Source organism: Dermacentor andersoni, chromosome 8, assembly GCF_023375885.2.
Source record: "Dermacentor andersoni chromosome 8, qqDerAnde1_hic_scaffold, whole genome shotgun sequence".
NCBI classification, from domain to species: Eukaryota; Metazoa; Arthropoda; class Arachnida; order Ixodida; family Ixodidae; genus Dermacentor; species Dermacentor andersoni.
In genome coordinates this window covers 108918696-108936780 of record NC_092821.1, presented here as the reverse complement: position 1 = coordinate 108936780, position 18085 = coordinate 108918696, and the positions used below count along the sequence as shown (strand labels likewise).

At 47.2% G+C, this 18085-nt stretch overlaps 1 non-coding gene across 1 annotated transcript; it reads left to right on the top strand.

Moving 5' to 3' along the window:
- The first annotated feature begins 12947 nt into the window (after positions 1–12947).
- Positions 12948–13022, top strand: TRNAS-GGA (transfer RNA serine (anticodon GGA)). Its single transcript has one exon. It is a non-coding gene; the product is annotated as a tRNA-Ser (tRNA).
- The last annotated feature ends 5063 nt before the right edge of the window (positions 13023–18085 follow it).

Here is an 18085-nt window from a genome sequence, read left to right as displayed (position 1 = left end):
ATTGTAAGAAAAAGAAGTGCGGCCCTTAAACGAATCTGTACGTATATAGATGGTGTCTCATCTAACGTTAGCCAAGCTGCTGAACGAAAAAAAGAAGATCACAAAAAGATACAGTGCAAGGTGCAAATATAGTACCTATGGTATTCCGTCGTCAGAAGACAGAAATACGGTAGGTTTTGCGAAGATTGCAAGTGAGAAGAGCTTCCGTACGCTTAAGCAGCATACGCAATCGCGTGACCTGGAAATTGTCCTGACCTGTACCGCCGTCCCTGCCAGGAAGAGGCCAGGGCTTTCTCTACAGTGCCACAGCCTGGTCAGTCTTGGGAACGCAAGAAAGTCTTGCTGTGTGTTGCTCTCTCACGTTTTCTACTGTCGTGCATCATAATTCTCGTCTTTCCACGTCTTCATCGCTAATTCGACTTAACTAAAACAATAGGAACATTTTTTTCTATACTCCTGTCCATAAACGAATTGAATGCGCTTTTTAGCACTGTCACACTAAGTGGTCTCACAGTCTTTCGAACAGCATTGCTCACGCCTGTTATACCTGCTGTCAAGTCGCAATGTGCTTATCTGCCGCTCTAGAATGTTCGACTAGGTTAGGTTACAGCGACTAGCAGCTTCTTGCAGAGCATTTTGTCGAGCCATCATTGCTTACGCTGTTGCATGCTGTTGCGTTTTCTTTCGTAAATTGTTTTCGTTTTTTTTAGTTGTTACGTTTTCATTTATCTGATTTATTGTATTTGCTCTCAGTAACTGTTTGTATTGTGATTCATGCAGTTTGTCCTAATGGGTTGTAAACTGATTAGTAACTTTGTAGCCGATTATAATGAAAATGGGTGTTATTGGAGACGCACAGCATTTCATTCGTATAAACTGAAATTTGACGAAGACTTACATTGTTTTTTTTTCCTTTGTCAGTCGGCTCTAAGAAAGGCCGTATTGACCAACATATCCGGAGGTTATCTGCATGTGCTTCGGTTCACAGTTGTCCGAGCCCAGTTGGGCGGGTGTGCATTGCGATGCGAACATAGCGGATTGCAAGATTTATTTTCACAGCCTTTGAGTGTTTGTAATTTCCGAAACGTCCGAGATGTCGTGCCTCCTTCTGCCATGGTGGTTACCGCAGGCCCCTTCTTTTTCGTAATAAATTATTTTTGATTGTAGTGAAGTCTACCGTCTCTTTCGTGTAGCACGCCTAAATGCTCAGCACTTGTGATGCGTTTGATTAACTGCAGGCTACTTTCAGACCCAGCGGGGTACGGACAGAGCCTAGGAAAACACGAGGCACAAAAAGTGCGTAACTTTAGAATAAGTGATTCGCGAGACTCAGTAAGAAGCTTCAAAATTTGGCGCCCAGACCGTTGTCTAAGCACAGATGAAATTTACGATCATACTTTTTCGGAATGGACGCTCGAAAACAGACGCTCGAGATTTCATTCCATAGGGATATTTTCGGTAAATTGGCATCGGGTCTTCTTCCTGCAGAGTACACAGAAAAGGCTGCTGATAATAATAACAATAGCAGCGGTGCTGGCACAAGTAATAATTATTCTCTTAATTACGAAACACAACCCGCTTATATGCAAGGCATAACATGCCGTTTTATTGTTTCAATCTCGATCAGGGACATTTCGCCGGCGAACAATTAGGACGATCCCTCAGCGTCTTCGGCGTGTCCCATCGACGGTACCGAAAATTGCCGAAGGCGCAAGGAGTATACACACCTGAAAAATGCTCGCATTGACGTCACATTTCTCAGCGAGCTTCCTGCTTTCGTGAATTTCTGTCTCAGCGAAAGAACTCAAATGTATTTCGAAAAGATCAACCTACAACATTTCGTGAAAGGGAGTCTAATGTTTTTGCATTACCACACCGTAAGTGGTCTTAACTGACTTTGCCAATTTTTTTTTTCTAAATTGGCACCATTACACAATTTTCCATCAGACGCAAAAGCCGTTGTGCCTGTCCCAGTTATGCCAATCTCGTCCGCTTCTGCGCTGCGGTCGATTATTAAATACGCCATCAGCATATGCACGCAGACTGACGTCGTGGGATCATTAACATATCGTCCCAATGCTGGATAACGAGATCGCGTCGTTAAAAAGGCCCGCGCGGAAGCGGCCTGTTTCGGAAACTTCTTGCTAACTTTTCCGGTGTTGCTGATCACTGGGCCGCCAGAGGCACGTTTCTTGCGGTCGCAACTTCTTTTGGCACTGCGCCTGCCAGAGATTCGCGCTGTCCAAATTTCCTTGCAGGTCGCTGACGTCACCGGAAAGCTGTCGCGCCCTTTGTTAACGAACGCGCGTGCCCTTGGCGCAACGTCTAGCGGTGTAGCTAAGAAAAAATCAGAAACAAAGAAGGACGAAGAGAAATGGCTTAGCGCGATTTAAAAAGCTTTCGTGGCCCCTGTAATTGCGATACACGTCATCGCAGGTGCGATGACGTGAGTTGATGCAGCGGTACAGATTGAAAAGAAAGGGTTACTTCGGGAGAGAGCTGCTACATTTGACGCGCGGAAAAAAATGAATCGTCCGGTGAATTCATTTCTGTGATGTTTGTGGCGCTTAGAACAGCAAGCAAAAATGTAAAGTTAGCTGGGAGTGCATTGTGCTATCCTTGAGCGTTTATCTTCAATATATATATATATATATATATATATGTACAGGGATGATTTTATGTGTATTTTGGGTGCACGCCACAACAAGAAGTGGGGCGCGCAAGATGGTTGGAGAACAGGAGGATGACGTTTGATTGGCTAGCTGAATAACCCGTTAACATATCGCTATCCTGACATTTTGAGACTATTTGGGGCGAGGACTTATGGATGCGTCGGAAGCGCCTCTCTCGCGTTGTATGAGGGATCACGCGGCGCGCTTGTCATAGGTTTGGCTTGCGGCGCACAATAATGACGTCACGCGGGAGCCCTCTTGGACATTTCTGTAAGTACTGTCGAAACACGGGCCGTCACGTCATCACTTGGTTCCCGGCTCACATGGGCCGGAACCTCTCCCCCGGCTCGATCAACCCGAATGAGCTGGCCCACGACCAGGCGCGAGGTCTCATCAACCGCGCCGGTCCGAGGGGCCCGGCTTCGCAGGGGATCGACCGAACCACGGACCCGCTGCTTACTTTCCACGGGATAACTGCTCGCTACCAGCTGGGACGCAGGCAGTTTCCGGCTCCTCACCCGAAACTAGGCAGACCCCAGGCCTCGATGCTGAGAATGCTGCAGACGGGCTCCTTTCCGTCTCGCTCAAGGCTGAGTCACTACACTCCGGGTGTGGATCCCCGCTGCCCAGACTGCGGCGAGGAACGGTCTACCTTGAACCACATGCTGTGGCAATGTTCTGCGTTGCGCCACTCGCCTTTCAACAGGCAAGAAGACTGGGATGAAGCCGTCAAGAGCGACGACCTTCAAGTCCAGCTTCGGTCTGTCCAAAGGGCCTGCAACAGGACTGAAGATCACGGTCTTCCGCCCACGGCGCGGGTGCGGCCCGCGACTACGACAACGTAGTCCTTTAGGACCAATTAAAGTTTCTTGTCTTTCTGTCTGTCTGTCTAAACAAGGAACTTTTCTACTGTCGAAATAATAACCTTGTGTAAACTGAAACCACTGAATCGAATTACAGACGCAATCTCTTTACCGAATGCGTTCAGCGAACGCCCCTGCGCGCGGTTGCCGCGATGGGGTCTCCCGAACCGGTTTCTTGCGTGAAAGGTAGGCAAACGCTGAGAGAAAACAGTCGGCTGTCCGTGTAACCATACGGAGCGTAACAGAAGGACATCTCAATGCAGCGATCGCATGGGTTCGCAGCGACCGAGTGCGCGTCTGCATTCACGTCCACGCACAATGTTTCCGATTCGCTGCGGGCGTGTGTTCGCCACGTGCCGTGAACTTTAGGCCGCAGAATATGAGCATTTGAGAGTACACTAGCAACCATTGTTACGTGGGTGCTATCAGAACTGTCGAAAGATAAATCGGTCGTAGAGACTTCGGCGCCTACAGCGACTTTTGATATGCCGTCGGGACGATTCAATCTTTCTTTTTTCTTTTCCTTTCTTCTGAATTCTTGGACTTTTCAATATCATCATTTCTCAAGCTCCATCGCACTGTATGCTTATCAGTCTTCTCAGCGAGCAACAGCCAGCTGCTTTTTCTTTAAAATCAAGTACATTCATTGTTTGGTGCTAACACAACCATGAGTCACGCCTTTTTTAATGTGCTTCTTACCACTCCCTCTATATTCCAATGAACTTTCCAGTATCTAGTATGAACATGAACAAGTTCATAGACCTAACTGTCATGAGATCAGCCACGCGGCGCGCGCGGGCTAGCGTCTCAGGGTGCGTTTCCTGTTACTCATCGAACATCGCAGCCTCGACGCCGTAGCAGAAATCTTCCTCGTGGAAGTGCTTGCTGCCCACCCGAGTTGTAGTCGATGGCTGTCTGCCGGTTCTAAGTTTCGCAATCCAAGCTTCAGGTAGCTAGCTTCTTGTCCTGCGGGTACGTGTGAATAAGGTTGACACCGGGCTCCGTTGCGTACGTCCGGCACTGCGGCACCGAGCAGTATATAGCCTACCATGCTGCATGCCTCCAAAGGCAGCCACTACATATTATAGTGCTTTAAGATGTTGTCAAGCATACACCCGATGCGGGAAGACCTCCCCGCTTAATCATAACCGCAGCGCAGGTGGGACTTTAAACTTTCGTTTCCAGCTCGCTTCGGCATTGGCGAAGCAGCCGACGCGGCCGCTGTGTCCACGTGATCCCTCACGCCACGTCACGCCGATGGTGGCACCAGCTTTTCCAGTGGTGGATCTCGCCCCCAATACCTCAAGTTGAGTCGGTGAAATACTTAGGTGTAGTCTATGACGGTTCCCTCGGTTGGCTTGGCCATATTGACCACACAGTTAAAAAAGGAGGGAAAGCAGTTGGCATGCTACGCAAGCTACGCAACAGTCGGTCGGGGTGCGGAGACATCCACTAGTAATGATATATGAAATGTACCTGTGGCTCCGTTTAGAATTTCGATGTGCACTATTTTTTGGGGCGTGAGCTTATATATGACGCCCCCTTGTTCTGCTTGATCGGGAACCGCTGAGTTTGTGCTGCGGATTACCGAATTTTGTTGCTGCTAACCTATTGCATCAAGAAGTCAGGTTGCTCATTATATTGTGCAGATTTAGTTTACTGACGGTGCAAGCATTCCTAAATGTGTACATACATATTCATTTCCTAGCCTGCATTATTCTTTGGAGTACGTTGGCCCCAGTTTTATATACCACAGGTTGTCCTTGCCCAAACATTGATTAGTCCCTTAAATATACGTATTTGGGAGGTGCCACCTTTTTGTGATGTGCGAGGGAGTCTACAAATCATCTATGATGACATCTGCCGAAACAGTGCAAAACTCGTCTCTCAAAATATATTAAATGGACTATTACAAGACCATTGAATTTAGCTATAGATACGGTCATTGCAACAGACGCTTCACAGTGTGGAGAAAAATTTGGAATTTGCATTTTCGCTCCTGCTCTAGGCTGGTGCTTCCCAGTCAGGATTCCGAACTACTTATCCGTATTTCTGGCTGAATTTCAAGCTGTAGGGTTAGCCTTACGTAAACTAAATTCATCAATATCGACGTTAGTCATAATAACAGATTCTTCCTCTTTATGTGCGTCGCTCACAACAAATAGCCGTATTAACCTTTTACGTACACTTCATTTTCTAGTACCTACCACATAAATTTAAATAGATTACTTTGGCTGCCTGGTTCTAGGGTATTGTACATGAATGAAATGACTGACAGTCTCGCTAGAGCGGTCCTCAATGGCCTGTGTTATCATTCCATCCTCCATCAGCTTAGCTAACTACAGCTAGATTCAGGAGATATGCAATTGCTCAAGCCTTCTTGAACATAGCGATAGCAAATTTTAGTAAAAAAACACCCTCTATTCCCTTGGCATGAAAATCCCTTTCACACGAGAAAAATTGGTCATTTTTACCCAATTACGCTGTCGAATACCAGTATTAAACTTTTATAATCACAGGACTGGTCTGGCACTCTCCCCTTTGTACCCATTCTGTGCAGTAGATGAGACCACAGATAATTTCTTCTTATTCTGCCGCCATTTTTCGTCTTTAAAGGGAAACATTTTAGAGCAAACGTTCAGGCAAATCGGTTTAAAGTTTTTCTTCTAAGTATTCTTTTTCTAGGAGCCTCCTCTCTTGGAAACTACCGCAGGGATGCTAGCTCAGCCGTGCAGGAATTCATAGTTGTTTCAAGGCTATTCTCTTAAATCACTTAAATATTATTTTTATCCATTTACACCTGACACCCTTAAAAAAATTTTGTACTAGCGTCATCTTCCTAATTCCATCCAAATCTTGGACAATCCCCTACAGTGGGTACGCACCACCGTAGATGAATACGCTCTCCTATCCTATCTCGATAGACACTTAGCTTATCAAGACGGTCACTGCTACCTCAGCGTGGCATCTGAATAAGCGCTTTTCGTGGGCGTAACAGAGCCACGTAGGTCGACAGGGAGTTGACCGGGAAGTGATGATGATTACTGAATGCTGTTGGTGCCAGGGCCAGGTGCGGCCAATGAGCGCCAAGGCGACGGTAATTAACTGTCAGCGGTGCGTGAAATTGTGAATTTGGAAGGCTAGATGTCACGTGGCTGTAGAGAGGCCTCAGAACATGCAAAGTGCATAAGATTTATAAGCAATAAACTACGATAATGAGACGTGAGGTGCGAGATGTGCGCTAGTCATCAAAGACATGCGATGAGGGGATGATATGAGAAAGATATGGGTGTCAGTAGCGCTAATGCCTCAACAGGACCTTTGAACGCAGAGGTTTCAAAGCAAGTGCTTTACAAAAAACGTAGTATCGTAGAAGTCGACCGGGAAAGTACGGATGATGTGGGGTCTGAATGAGGCACTATGCAGGCAGATATAAGGAAGGTTGACAGCCACTTTAATTAAGATGACTAAGATGAATTAAGATGAAGGATAATTAAGATGAAGGAGAAAGCTTGCGCACTCGCGAGACATTAATTAAATTACTCGACAATAGCATTCGAACGCGTTGTTACTTCCTATTACTTCTTTTTCTCCCACGAGAGGCAGCGGGTTCGAGTGCCCAAATTAACTCCGTCATAACTACCTGGGCCTTAATTACCTTGGTTTTAGTTAACACCAAAGGTCGAGGCTTCAACTTCCACTAATGGTCATGGGTTCGACTCCCATCGATTTCCGTGCCGTTCTTCTCTGCGTTGGACAATTTTGCTTGATTGACTCTGATGATGTGCCATGCCTCAGGAGGGATCCTACCTTTTGCGTAATTTCTAATGGCCGCTTGAGAATCGCTAATGATGTACTGAGCATTCGTTGAGACCAATGCTAGTGCAATGGCTACCTCCTCTGCTGTCTCGGAATGTTTGGTATTAACTGATACGCTTGTAAGGGGTTACGATTACTGCTACGTAGCTATTTCTGTGTGGGTATTCTGCCGCGTTTACGAAGGCTCCTCAGACGTCTCACCCAAAGCTTCGGATCATTTTGCCTGCTCTACTCTTGCGTCTGCCGTCGTTGTACTGGGTGCATGTTCTTGGGTATATTTGGTACTAGGAGTTTGTCACGAATTTCCCTCGTTATCGTCCTCTTTTCCCCGTATAGACGGTGGTAATTCATTTCTTGTTTGCTTGGTATATGCCGTCCCGTTTTGGTTTTGGTGAGTCGTTCTGCATGAGATGTTTGTTGTGCTTCTATGAGTTCGTGCAGTGTGTTGTGGAGTCCTAACTTTAACAAGAGATCCGTGCTCGTACTGATGGGAATCCCTAGTGCTAGTTTGTATACCTCATTTATCAGGTTATTAATTTTAGTCCTTTCAGCTGCAAACCAATTGTGGAAGTCTGCTATCTATGTAATCTGACTGATTACGAATGATTGTATCAGCCGTATGATACTTTCTTCCTTCATACCCTGGTGCTTGTTAGTAATACGTTTGATTAATCTCAGGGCGTTTGTTACCTTTGTGTCTAACTTTCTGGTTTTCCCATTTGTGCCTTTGTTTTCGATTACTAGACCCAGCACCTTCAGCTGGTTGACTATCGGGATATTCCGTCCGTTCTTGATGTGTAGCTTGATTTCCTCATGAGCCTTGTTTCTTTCGTATCCTTTGGGAGGCCTGCCCTTAAGTGTGGGGCGGTGCAAGGGAAGTTCCGATTTCTCTGCAGAGAATGAGAGACCTGTTCCTATGAGGTGTTCCTCTACTGTATTAATTGCAGTCTGGAGTCGTCATTCTATTGATACATCGCTGCCATCACAGGTCCAGATAGTAATATCGTCTGCGTATATTGTGTGATTCAGGGACTCTATGTGATTTAATTTTTCGTGGAGTCCCATCAAGCTGAGATTAAACAGCATCAGCGAGATGACAGCGCCTTGCGGCGTGCCTACCCCCCCCCCCCCCCCCCTAATGTCGATCTCGGGCGACATGAGCCCTCCGACGGAGTTGGCTGCTTTCCTATCTGATATGAAGCTCTTGATGTAGTTATACGTCCGTTGCCCTAGTCCTATTCGTTCGATGTTTTCCAGCATAGTTGCCTGGTTGGCATTATCTAAAACCTTTTGAAGATCAAGGCCCAAGATGGTCCTTGTAGAGCGCGTTTTTTAATCGATTATCTGATACTTAAGTTGAAGCATGGAATCTTGTGTCGAAAGGTTCTTGCGAAATCCTATCATTGTATCTGGGTATAAGTTATTATCCTCTAAGAAGTTATCTATTCTGTTTAAAATTACATGTTCCATTAATTTTCCGACGCAGGATGTTAGGGAGATTGGTCTGAGGTTGTTGATCTCAAGCGTTTTGCCAGGTTTTGGAATGAGAGTTATCGTCGCTTTCTTCCATTGAGCTGGCACTTATTCCTTTACCCAACACTCGTTTATGTATTCTGTTAGTTTGGTGATTGATTCATCATCGAGGTTCCTGAGAGTCTTGTTGGTTATACCGTTCGGGCCTGGGGCTGATTTGGTGTTTAACTGTTGTAGGGACGCGCAGATTTCTGCTTCCGTGAGTTCCTCGTCGAATTTTGCGTTTGTGTTCCCGTTGTAGCTAGGATAGCTGGAAGGGGGTCCCTCTGTTAAGTACTTATGCTCTAATTCATTAATAAATTCCTATTCTGTGCCGTCGTATGCTTGCATTACCTTATTAATGGCTTGCATGTGATCTTTCTTGTTATTCTCATGGTCAAGCAGAAACCAGAGCATGTGTGAGGTTTTGCCAGTGCTTAATTGTCCGTCCATGGAATTAGATATCTCGTCCCATTGTTGTTTGGTCAATTGCTTAGCATGTTCTTCTATTTTTTTCTTTCGGAGTGCTATGCGCTTTCTTATTTTTCTGTTATGCTTCTGACCGCTAAGTCTATCCTGAAGCGACTGCTTAGCTTCCCCCATGTGGAGAAGTCTGCTGTCGCGTTTCTGCAAGTTAGATTCAGGTGGTGCTATTTTTGTGGCAGCTTTGACGTCGTCGCTGAGCTCCTTGCTCCATTGTTCTATGTCTGCGATTGATCGTTGCTGTGTCGACTCTCGCGTTCTAGGAAATAGTTCCCAGTCTACTAATTCGATCTGTCGTTCATTGAGTCTATTCGGCCCTTCTCTGACGTGGAACTGCGATATGCAGTAGTCGCTACCCAAACCTTCCAGTGTGTTGTGTCCCGTCGCGGTTTCAATATTCTTGGTAAAGGTTAGGCCTGGGGTTATGTCCCTGTTGAGCACCGTGCCTACTCTAATTGGAGTGGCGGGGTCTCTGACGAGCGTGAGGCCTAATTCTTGCGAGTCATTCGATAAGTCCCTTCCTTTTGCTCTGATATATAAATATCCCCACGTGGTGTGTGGGGCTTTAAAGTCTCCACCTATAACTACCAGATTTTCTCCAGCATGTCTGAGTGTTTTCCGGAATAGGTTCTTGAATTTGTGTTTATTTAGCGTGGGGTTGCTATAAATGTTGAGAATCAATAAGCTACGTCCTGTCTTTATTTGTGGGATGAGCTCCAATAGAATAATGTCAATGTGCGTTATGCCTGTCTTGTGTTGCACGCAAGTTATGTTTCTTTTTACCAGCGTGGTTAATGCCCTGGTCTCCCCTTCGGCATAGCCAAAAGATCTGTATCCTGCTAGCTTTGCAATCCCGTGCGTTTCCTGCAGAATTATGACGTCCGGTGTATCCTTGTCTTTTAAATACTGCTGCAAAACGTCTAAAATTCGTAGCTTCTACAATTACTTTTTCATATCCCGAACCCTTCTTTAGCGCGCCTCATTTCGGGTGCGACCATGGGAGGGAGACGGGAGGTTGTAGAGAAGCTGATCTTATAGAATTATGTGGTTGTGAAGTGGGTAAGGATTGTGGTGCTTCTGATGATACAGAGGGGAGTCCATTACCTGGTGTCTGGTTTGCCTCTAGGATGTCTAATCTACTCATAATTGCTGCTATTGCTTTAGCCATTTGATACATCATTTCGTCCCGTTTTTCATTTGATTTGTGTATCTCTACTAGGTTCTTTTGAATATCGGCTAATGCTTTATCTACCACTGCTATCTTGTTTAACACTTCTGGTTTGGGCCTTGCGTTTGAGTGGAGGGGGGTTATCCCCTTCGTCGGTCTTATTGTCAGGGTTTTCAGATGGCTCTTTCGTGCTCGCGTGTGGAGCCGGAGTTACATGATTTAATTGGTTTTTTTCGTTCCTTGAGAATTTTTATTTCGTCGCTCATACGTGCTAGTAAAATCCTCAACTGCGCGTTCTCGTGTTTTAGTAGCTTTATCGCGTTATTAATGGCAGTCCCCCCGCCAGCCTCCGGGCGCACACCATCGACCAAATCTGCCGAGCTCCCCGTGGTTGTCTGGTTTGCTGAAGAGGATGGCCTAGTTCTGGACCTGGATCAGGATCCGGGTCGTGTCCCCGGTGTCCTGGAGCCGGACCGGGATAAGGAGCTGATAGTGGATGGAGACCTTGTTCTCGATCTGGAGCGTCATTCCCTGGCGTTTGGGAGGCCAGGCGTTCCACGAGGCTCTGCCCTGTCTTCTCTCGAAGTAGCGTCTTCATGTTCTTCTTGTCGTTCTCGTTGCAGTATGTGCCATTGTCTCTGTTTAACGATGAAGAGCTTCTCGAATTTGGCTTTGCCCGTCTTGTCTGCGGTCGGATGGTCCTCGCCGCATAACTGACATTTAGGTTGGCACCTATGGTCTTTATCTGGGTTTGGTGTTCCACATTCCGCAGAAATCTTGTTGTCGGGGTTGGGACATACATCTCTTCTGTGTCCAAGTCTGCTGCATTGGTGACAGAAATCCACTTGTTTCCTGTACAGGGAGCAAGGGAGTAGCGCTGCCCTGAATCGGACGTACGTGGGCACTTTGTGTCCTTCAAAGAGCACAATCACTTTGGTAGTATTACTGAGTCTCTTTGCTGCTATTGCCGTTGGGTTTTTGCTCGTAACCACCGCTGCTGGGATGTCTCTTGGGCCCTCGTCGAGTGGCATTCCTCCGATGACTCCTTTGACCGTCATGTCAGGTGCTGTCTCGTAAGCATTGGTCTCGTAAACCATATCTTGAATCTTGATACATGCTACTTCCTGATATTTGTTTGCGCGCTCTTGATCCGATGTACTGACGATCAGGATATTTTGAAAATTATTGGGGCAGACAATGTCCTCCTCTCTTTCGTTTCGAGGAATGCCTGCCGCATCTTGTACCGCCGCTGTGAGGTGAACTATACCGTGCTCAGATATTTTGAGTCTTCCACGCGGTCTGATCACAATATTGTAATCCCCTCTTGGCAAATGTGGCATTCTGCTTGCCTTGCGTATTTGCTCTAGCCTGCCTTTCCACAGGTTATTGTTGCGCTTGTCGATCCGCGTCGGCGACAAGGTGCTCTCGCGATGTTGGGAGGTTCGCTGGTCTGATCTTCTGTGTCTGACCTCCTTCCATGCCTTGCTTATATCCATTTCTTCCTGGGATATGCTGCGCCCCTCTACGGTGACTTTCATTATTGAGAAAATGATCGGCAATTGTTGAGGAAGCCGGATCCGGCGCGTGGCCTCGCGGCTCTCCCGCCACGAGGTCCGGCCAAAATATTGTCGTAGAAGCTTGAAAAATGGGAATCCCACCCGGTTGTCAGTATCCACTTGTTCCTAGGAACGAGCTGAGTCCATTGGTGTGCAATAGCGGGTGGCTTTTTGGCGATTTGCGTTACAATAACGTTCGTGGAATACAGAGCCGACGTGATGTGCGTCCACTCCCTCCGGCTCCTTTCTAGGCCAAACCGTATCGCGCTGACTGACAATATATTGTCAGTAAGCATTCAGTTCTGCGTCATGTATTCGGCGAGGGATATAGTGCAATATAGTTGACATTAAGAGAAAAAAAATGGAGCTGGGCAGGTCATGTAACATGCAGGGTAGATAACCGGCGGACCATTAGGGTTACAGAATGAATGTCAAATGAAGGGAAGCGCAGTCGAGGACGGCAGAACACTAGCTTTGGCGAGGAAATTAGGAAATTAGCAGGCGCAAATTGGAATCAGCTGGCGCAAGACAGGGGTAATTGCAGATCGCAAGGAGAAGCCATCGTTCTGCAGTTGACTTGAAGGATAGACTGATGATGATGAACATGAGGCGTGAATAAAGGGAAAATCAGACATCCACCCGTTCGTAGCAATTGCTACAAAGGAAACCCATACGGGTTCCTCGAAAGAAAAGCCTCATAGTTCCGGGGCAGCCGCTCTACCATCTGAGCTAACCAGGCGGCTAGCAGATGGCAGGGCGAAGTCGAATTTGTCGACAACACGAAGCAAAGGCAAGAGGCTTGCCTTTGCAGTCAAACTCTTGCCTTTGCTTCGTGTTGTCGACAAATTCGACTTCGCCCTGCCATATGCTAGCCGCCTGGTTAGCTCAGATGGTAGAGCGGCTGCCCCGGAAAGGCGGTGGTCCCGGGTTCGAGTCCCGGACCAGGACGAATTTTTCTTCAACTATGAGGCTTTTCTTTCGAGGAACCCGTATGGGTTTCCTTTGTAGCAATTGCTACGAACGGGTGGATGTCTGATTTTCCCTTTATTCATTACTTCTCTCCACCTTGCGGGTTTCCGCAGAACTACTACGTCAAGATGAGGCGTGTATGCGTGTGCACAGGAAATGCTGGGGTTCAGCAACCAAATGAAGGTTCGCTTCAATACTACTGGAGATAGAAAGTGGGAATAGTATACTATGGGACCAGAAATCACGGCACTTCGAATTAAAAAAAAAGTCCATGTACTGGGAATCATTGCTCAGATTTCGTATACGTTAATCGGATGCTCTGCATGGGAGCCACTGAACCGGTGTAACGAGAAAAAAAATCCTTGCTCGAAAGAGTGGAACATGTATAGCTTTTATTTTGGCTTTCGTTTGACACAAAAATGATTGCATTAGTACAAAAGACGAAAGTTGGAAGAGAGAGAGAGAGAAAGAAAGGACAGGAAAGGCAGGGAGGTCAACCAGAAGAGCACCCGGTTTGCTACCTGACACAGGGGGTGGCGGAAAGGGGAATAGAAAGAGGAAAAGAAGGAGAGAGTAAGCACTGAAAGATTTACTTTAAGCAGGGCGGTTAGCCGATAGAAAGCAGTATGTCGACAGAACAAAGTAAAGTAATGATCGGAGGCTGACTAAGGCTAATAGTTAAAACTGAAACATAAATGAACACTGAGAGTCCCCGAATAAAGCGCTAGCACCCGCCTTCGCTTTGAACCACCTCAGCATTTTTCTTTGCTCCCATATAAAAGCGTAGTTCTCACTACAGATATAAAATTTTACTTTTAGCTCTTCTGTTCTATAAACTATGTTTGTTATTACGCATGCGTCTCGTTTTTTCCTAAAGTTTTAGTTCCTGCTATCTAACAGGTATAACTTTAACGCCTGCCACCATTATGCCCTGAGCCAGAAATCCGGGGACGGAAGTAGCACACGCTTACAAGTAAATGTTCGACAATAGACTAAGATTGCCCATACTGCTTTGTTATGTCATTCAACCTCGTGACGTGGTACTTTCGAGAGAGATGAGGTGCTTACAAAGCTCATCTATAATAATAAAAGAAGGGGGCTGGCCATTAAGTGTGAAAAGGACGTTACGAATGAACCGAGAGTGCGTTTAGGGCGCACTTGAATGCCATCTCCATTAGGAGTTCACCAGGCTCAACAACATGACGCCGACTCGCTCCGTCAGCCGGCTCGCGCACCCCACTAACAACATCTGTTATGCTCGTAATGCACCGCTTTTCTGCTCCTATAACGCGCAGGACCGTGTTTTCGTAATGCAAATGAGACTGCCTACTACAGCACATCAGTTCGCTCTGCGAGCGTCGTTTGTTACGTTTGCGAGCGGCCTTCGTTGCCCTGCGCGAGCTCGACACGCTAAAGCTTGACAGCATTTACTGTATTTGTGCTTTCACTCCAGCCATGGTGCGTGCCACTGAGAATTTGCAATACTCGTGCATGCCGTTTGCTTAGTTTCATATACGCACGCGTGTCTGGCGAGTGCTAATCGACTAAATGCACCAGAAGGCTGCTCGTCTTCGACGTCTGCGCTCCGTCGGCTTCATATACGTCTGCTCGCGTTCGTCAGCTCTGTGCTCCTCTAGCCACATCTACATGGTCTCACCTCGGTGTTCACGAATACACGTGCTTTCTCATTCTTAATTGCGTATTCGTCTGCTTGTTCGTGCATGCTTTAGTGCATGCGTTTATTTATTTATTTATTTATTTATTTATTTATTTATTTATTCATTTTCATACTCTCAGGCACCGAGGGTATTACAGAAAGGAGTGTTCTAACAATAAATTGTTAATCGCAACTTTAAAGGCGGCAGGGTCTTCGACTGCAGCGACGAAGGAGGGAAGGTGGTTCCAGTCACTGCTTGTTTGCGGCAAAAAAAGAGGCATGGCAATGTTTAGTGCGACATAAAGGAATCTTAAACTTGAGTTAATGATCGATCCGTGAGGACACGCAATCTGGAGGGAGGAAAAGCTCGTTTTTTAAGTGTTAGCTTAGCCTAAAATATTTTGTGAAGAAGGCTTAAGCGGAAGCACTTGCGGTGTGACCGAAGTGTCGGTAGACCTAAATTAGATTTCATTGAAGAGACGCTGGCGTAGCGAGAATAATTAGAGAGCACATATCGGGCGGCCCGGTTCTGAACAGATTCAAGGGGGGTGATTAATGCGGAGCTGGATTGGTGCTGAGCTGGCTCTCGTGAACGCTCGCACAAAAGTGCCACCGGCAATGGTAAGTCGTCTGTTTCCTAGGAAAGCGGCATACGCTTAGGGAGGCCATTCTTCCGTTCATTCTTGCGTTCATTCGCGCGATTCAATGTGATCGGTCCGCTGGTGTGAGTGCCGGGTTCACTGGCCTGAAGTTCTTTGTGTTCTGGATAAAAATGTGGCTACAACGAAGTCGACAAAGGGTCAGGAAGATGCAGTAGACGTCAGGGAGAGGAGCAAGCGAATAAAATAAAAACAAAAGAATGAAGCGACAAAGAAGGGAGCGGAAGCACCAGAAGGAAACGCAGCGTGGATCGAGAGTGGAACGCATTGTGCTGCTGAGCTTGTCTCCTCTCAGCCCGGATTCAGAGACGAACTTTCTCTCTTCGACAGCTCCTGCAGAAGTGTAGTTCATTGAGGTGGTAAGTTGGGTTTGTTTGTGATGCATTACGAGAAGTGGACGCAGCTTGTTGCAAAGACAAAACCAAATGTAAAGGACGCATTGGGGCGAATGCCGAGACAGCGCTATTTGTGAAAGTGCGCGTAGCACACCGCAGAGCTGAAGTAAGACCATAAACAGTAAATATAATTATACAAACAATAAACACGCCTATCCATTTCGTGTCTTGCGATTCTCATTAAAAAAAGAGATAGTGTCAACCAATCCTTCACGTTAAAGAAGACAAGTTGTGCGTAAGTGGTCGTTGAAGTTATTCTATGTACAAATATCAATTACGTATGTCTCGATTCTGTCTCCTCTTCATGCTTAATATTCGCATATTTCGAATCTCCATTGTGTTACGCTTCACGCGCCATTACACAGACGCCCACGGGTTTCCCTTGGCCGCCCAGTAACGAAGAACACGCTCGTTGTATTCCCCAGAAGTGTCGTCCGCCACGCGTCTGTGTTGGGCGACTCTGTTTCGCTCCAAGACCCGCAAAACGCCCCTCGACGTCCTGCGGCCCTTGGCGGGCGCTATACGAACCACGCGTTCGGATGTATGGCCTCCGAGATCACCCCTGTGCGTGCGCGGGGTGCTCTCGGAGGCCATGTCGGGCGAGACAAGCTTCACTCGCGCGTCGGCATTCTCATTGGCTCGTCGAGCCAACACCCCAGTCTAGAGGGTGTTGTCCGAGCGTGCGCAACATCGGCGCGCTTGTATGTCATGTTTTTAGCTACGACAGTTGTATTGCGGCACGGCTACGTGTTGCCGTCACGCACCCCCTCCGAGATCTGAGTCGCCCCGCCCTGCTAGGACGCTGCGACTGCGTCGCGGCCTGGGCGCCCCTTTCGCGTCCGCGTGAGGTCAAGAACGACAGTGCGCATGCGCACTCAGACGCGCTTCTCAGACCCAGCTCCTCTCCATCCCGAACTCTACAGGGTGCCTCCATATGCGCGCCCTGTCTCCCGCCCTCGGTGCCGCGTGAGCAACAAATGGCGGCACCTTATCGACGATGATGTTTTATGGCTTCCCCTTGTCAAGAGGGCGGGAGAAGATAGTCCCCTAGCCTGTTTTATTTAATCAGGATTTACTACGTCTATCGCTATCGAGCCATTTTTTTGCCTATCTGATCTCGATCTGAACTATCGTATTTAAATCTTCTCGGAATATCATCGTCAGCTTTGGGCTGTACAGAGAGCCTGCAATGCAGCGGTTAGGTTAGGCCTAGCTGTCCCCACGTGGGAGCGGCCCGCGGTGCCGCCCTATGAGGCGGCGCTTCTCATGATCCTTTTAATATAGTTCTTCGTATCCGTATCCGTACCAGTACTGTACAACTACCTACGCTTGCACTGACTACGCTTCTATCAATCTCTCCCTCACTTTTTCTTCTATCAATAGTCTAATCGTCTCCTATCTTGACTGCTGACCACTTAGTCCTTACATCTTCTCTGAATCTCAACGCTTCTGGAAGCTGGACACTCCTTGCGGGACTCACTGGGTCAACGTCTTGGAATTCCCTTGTGATAAAAATTAAATTGTGGGGTTTTACGTGCTAAAACCACTTTCTGATTACGAGGCACGCCGTAGTGGGGGACTCCGTCATTTCGACCCCCTGGGGTTCTTTAACCTGCACCTAAACCTAATTACACGGGTGTTTCCGCATTCCGCCCCCATCGAAATGCGGCCGCCGTGGCCGGGATTCAGTCCCGCGACCTCGTGCCCAGCAGCCCAACACCATAGCCCCTGAGGAACCATGGCGGGTTCCCTTGTGATGTGCCGAGTAGTTTGCGGGCTCTCTTTTGCAGGACAGGCATGCCTCATCCTGCGGCGCATATTTGCTACGGTATGTTCTTGTCCTCAGGCAGCCATCTGGGGTTCTCAAATAGCATGGTACTGTCCTTTGCATTATCGTACAGATTTCTCCCGCCATATTTCTCTCTTGCCGTTTTGATAAACCTCCCGGGTGTCCTTTGTTTTCAGTCTTTGCACCTAACTTGCAATCTCTGTTTCTCTCACTTTTTTTTTACGACGCCTGGCTGAATATTTACACTTTGAATTACCCTGTACTAGTTCGCCAACATTCGTGACCTCATTCGACATTCCATGTCCCAAAACTTTAAGGTACATAAGTTTGTGCACATTAGCCGGCCATTTCTTTCTGTCCGTGTCCCTTAATGCTTTTCAAAACCTAATTTCGCTGTGCGCTGCTCTGACTTCAAAAGAAGCCAAATCCATATCACTTCTCACTGCCTCATTTGCGGTTTCACAGTCTTCAAAACTAATTTCGCTGTGCGCTGCTCTGGCTTCAAAAGAAGCCCAACCCATATCACCTCTCACTGCCTCATTC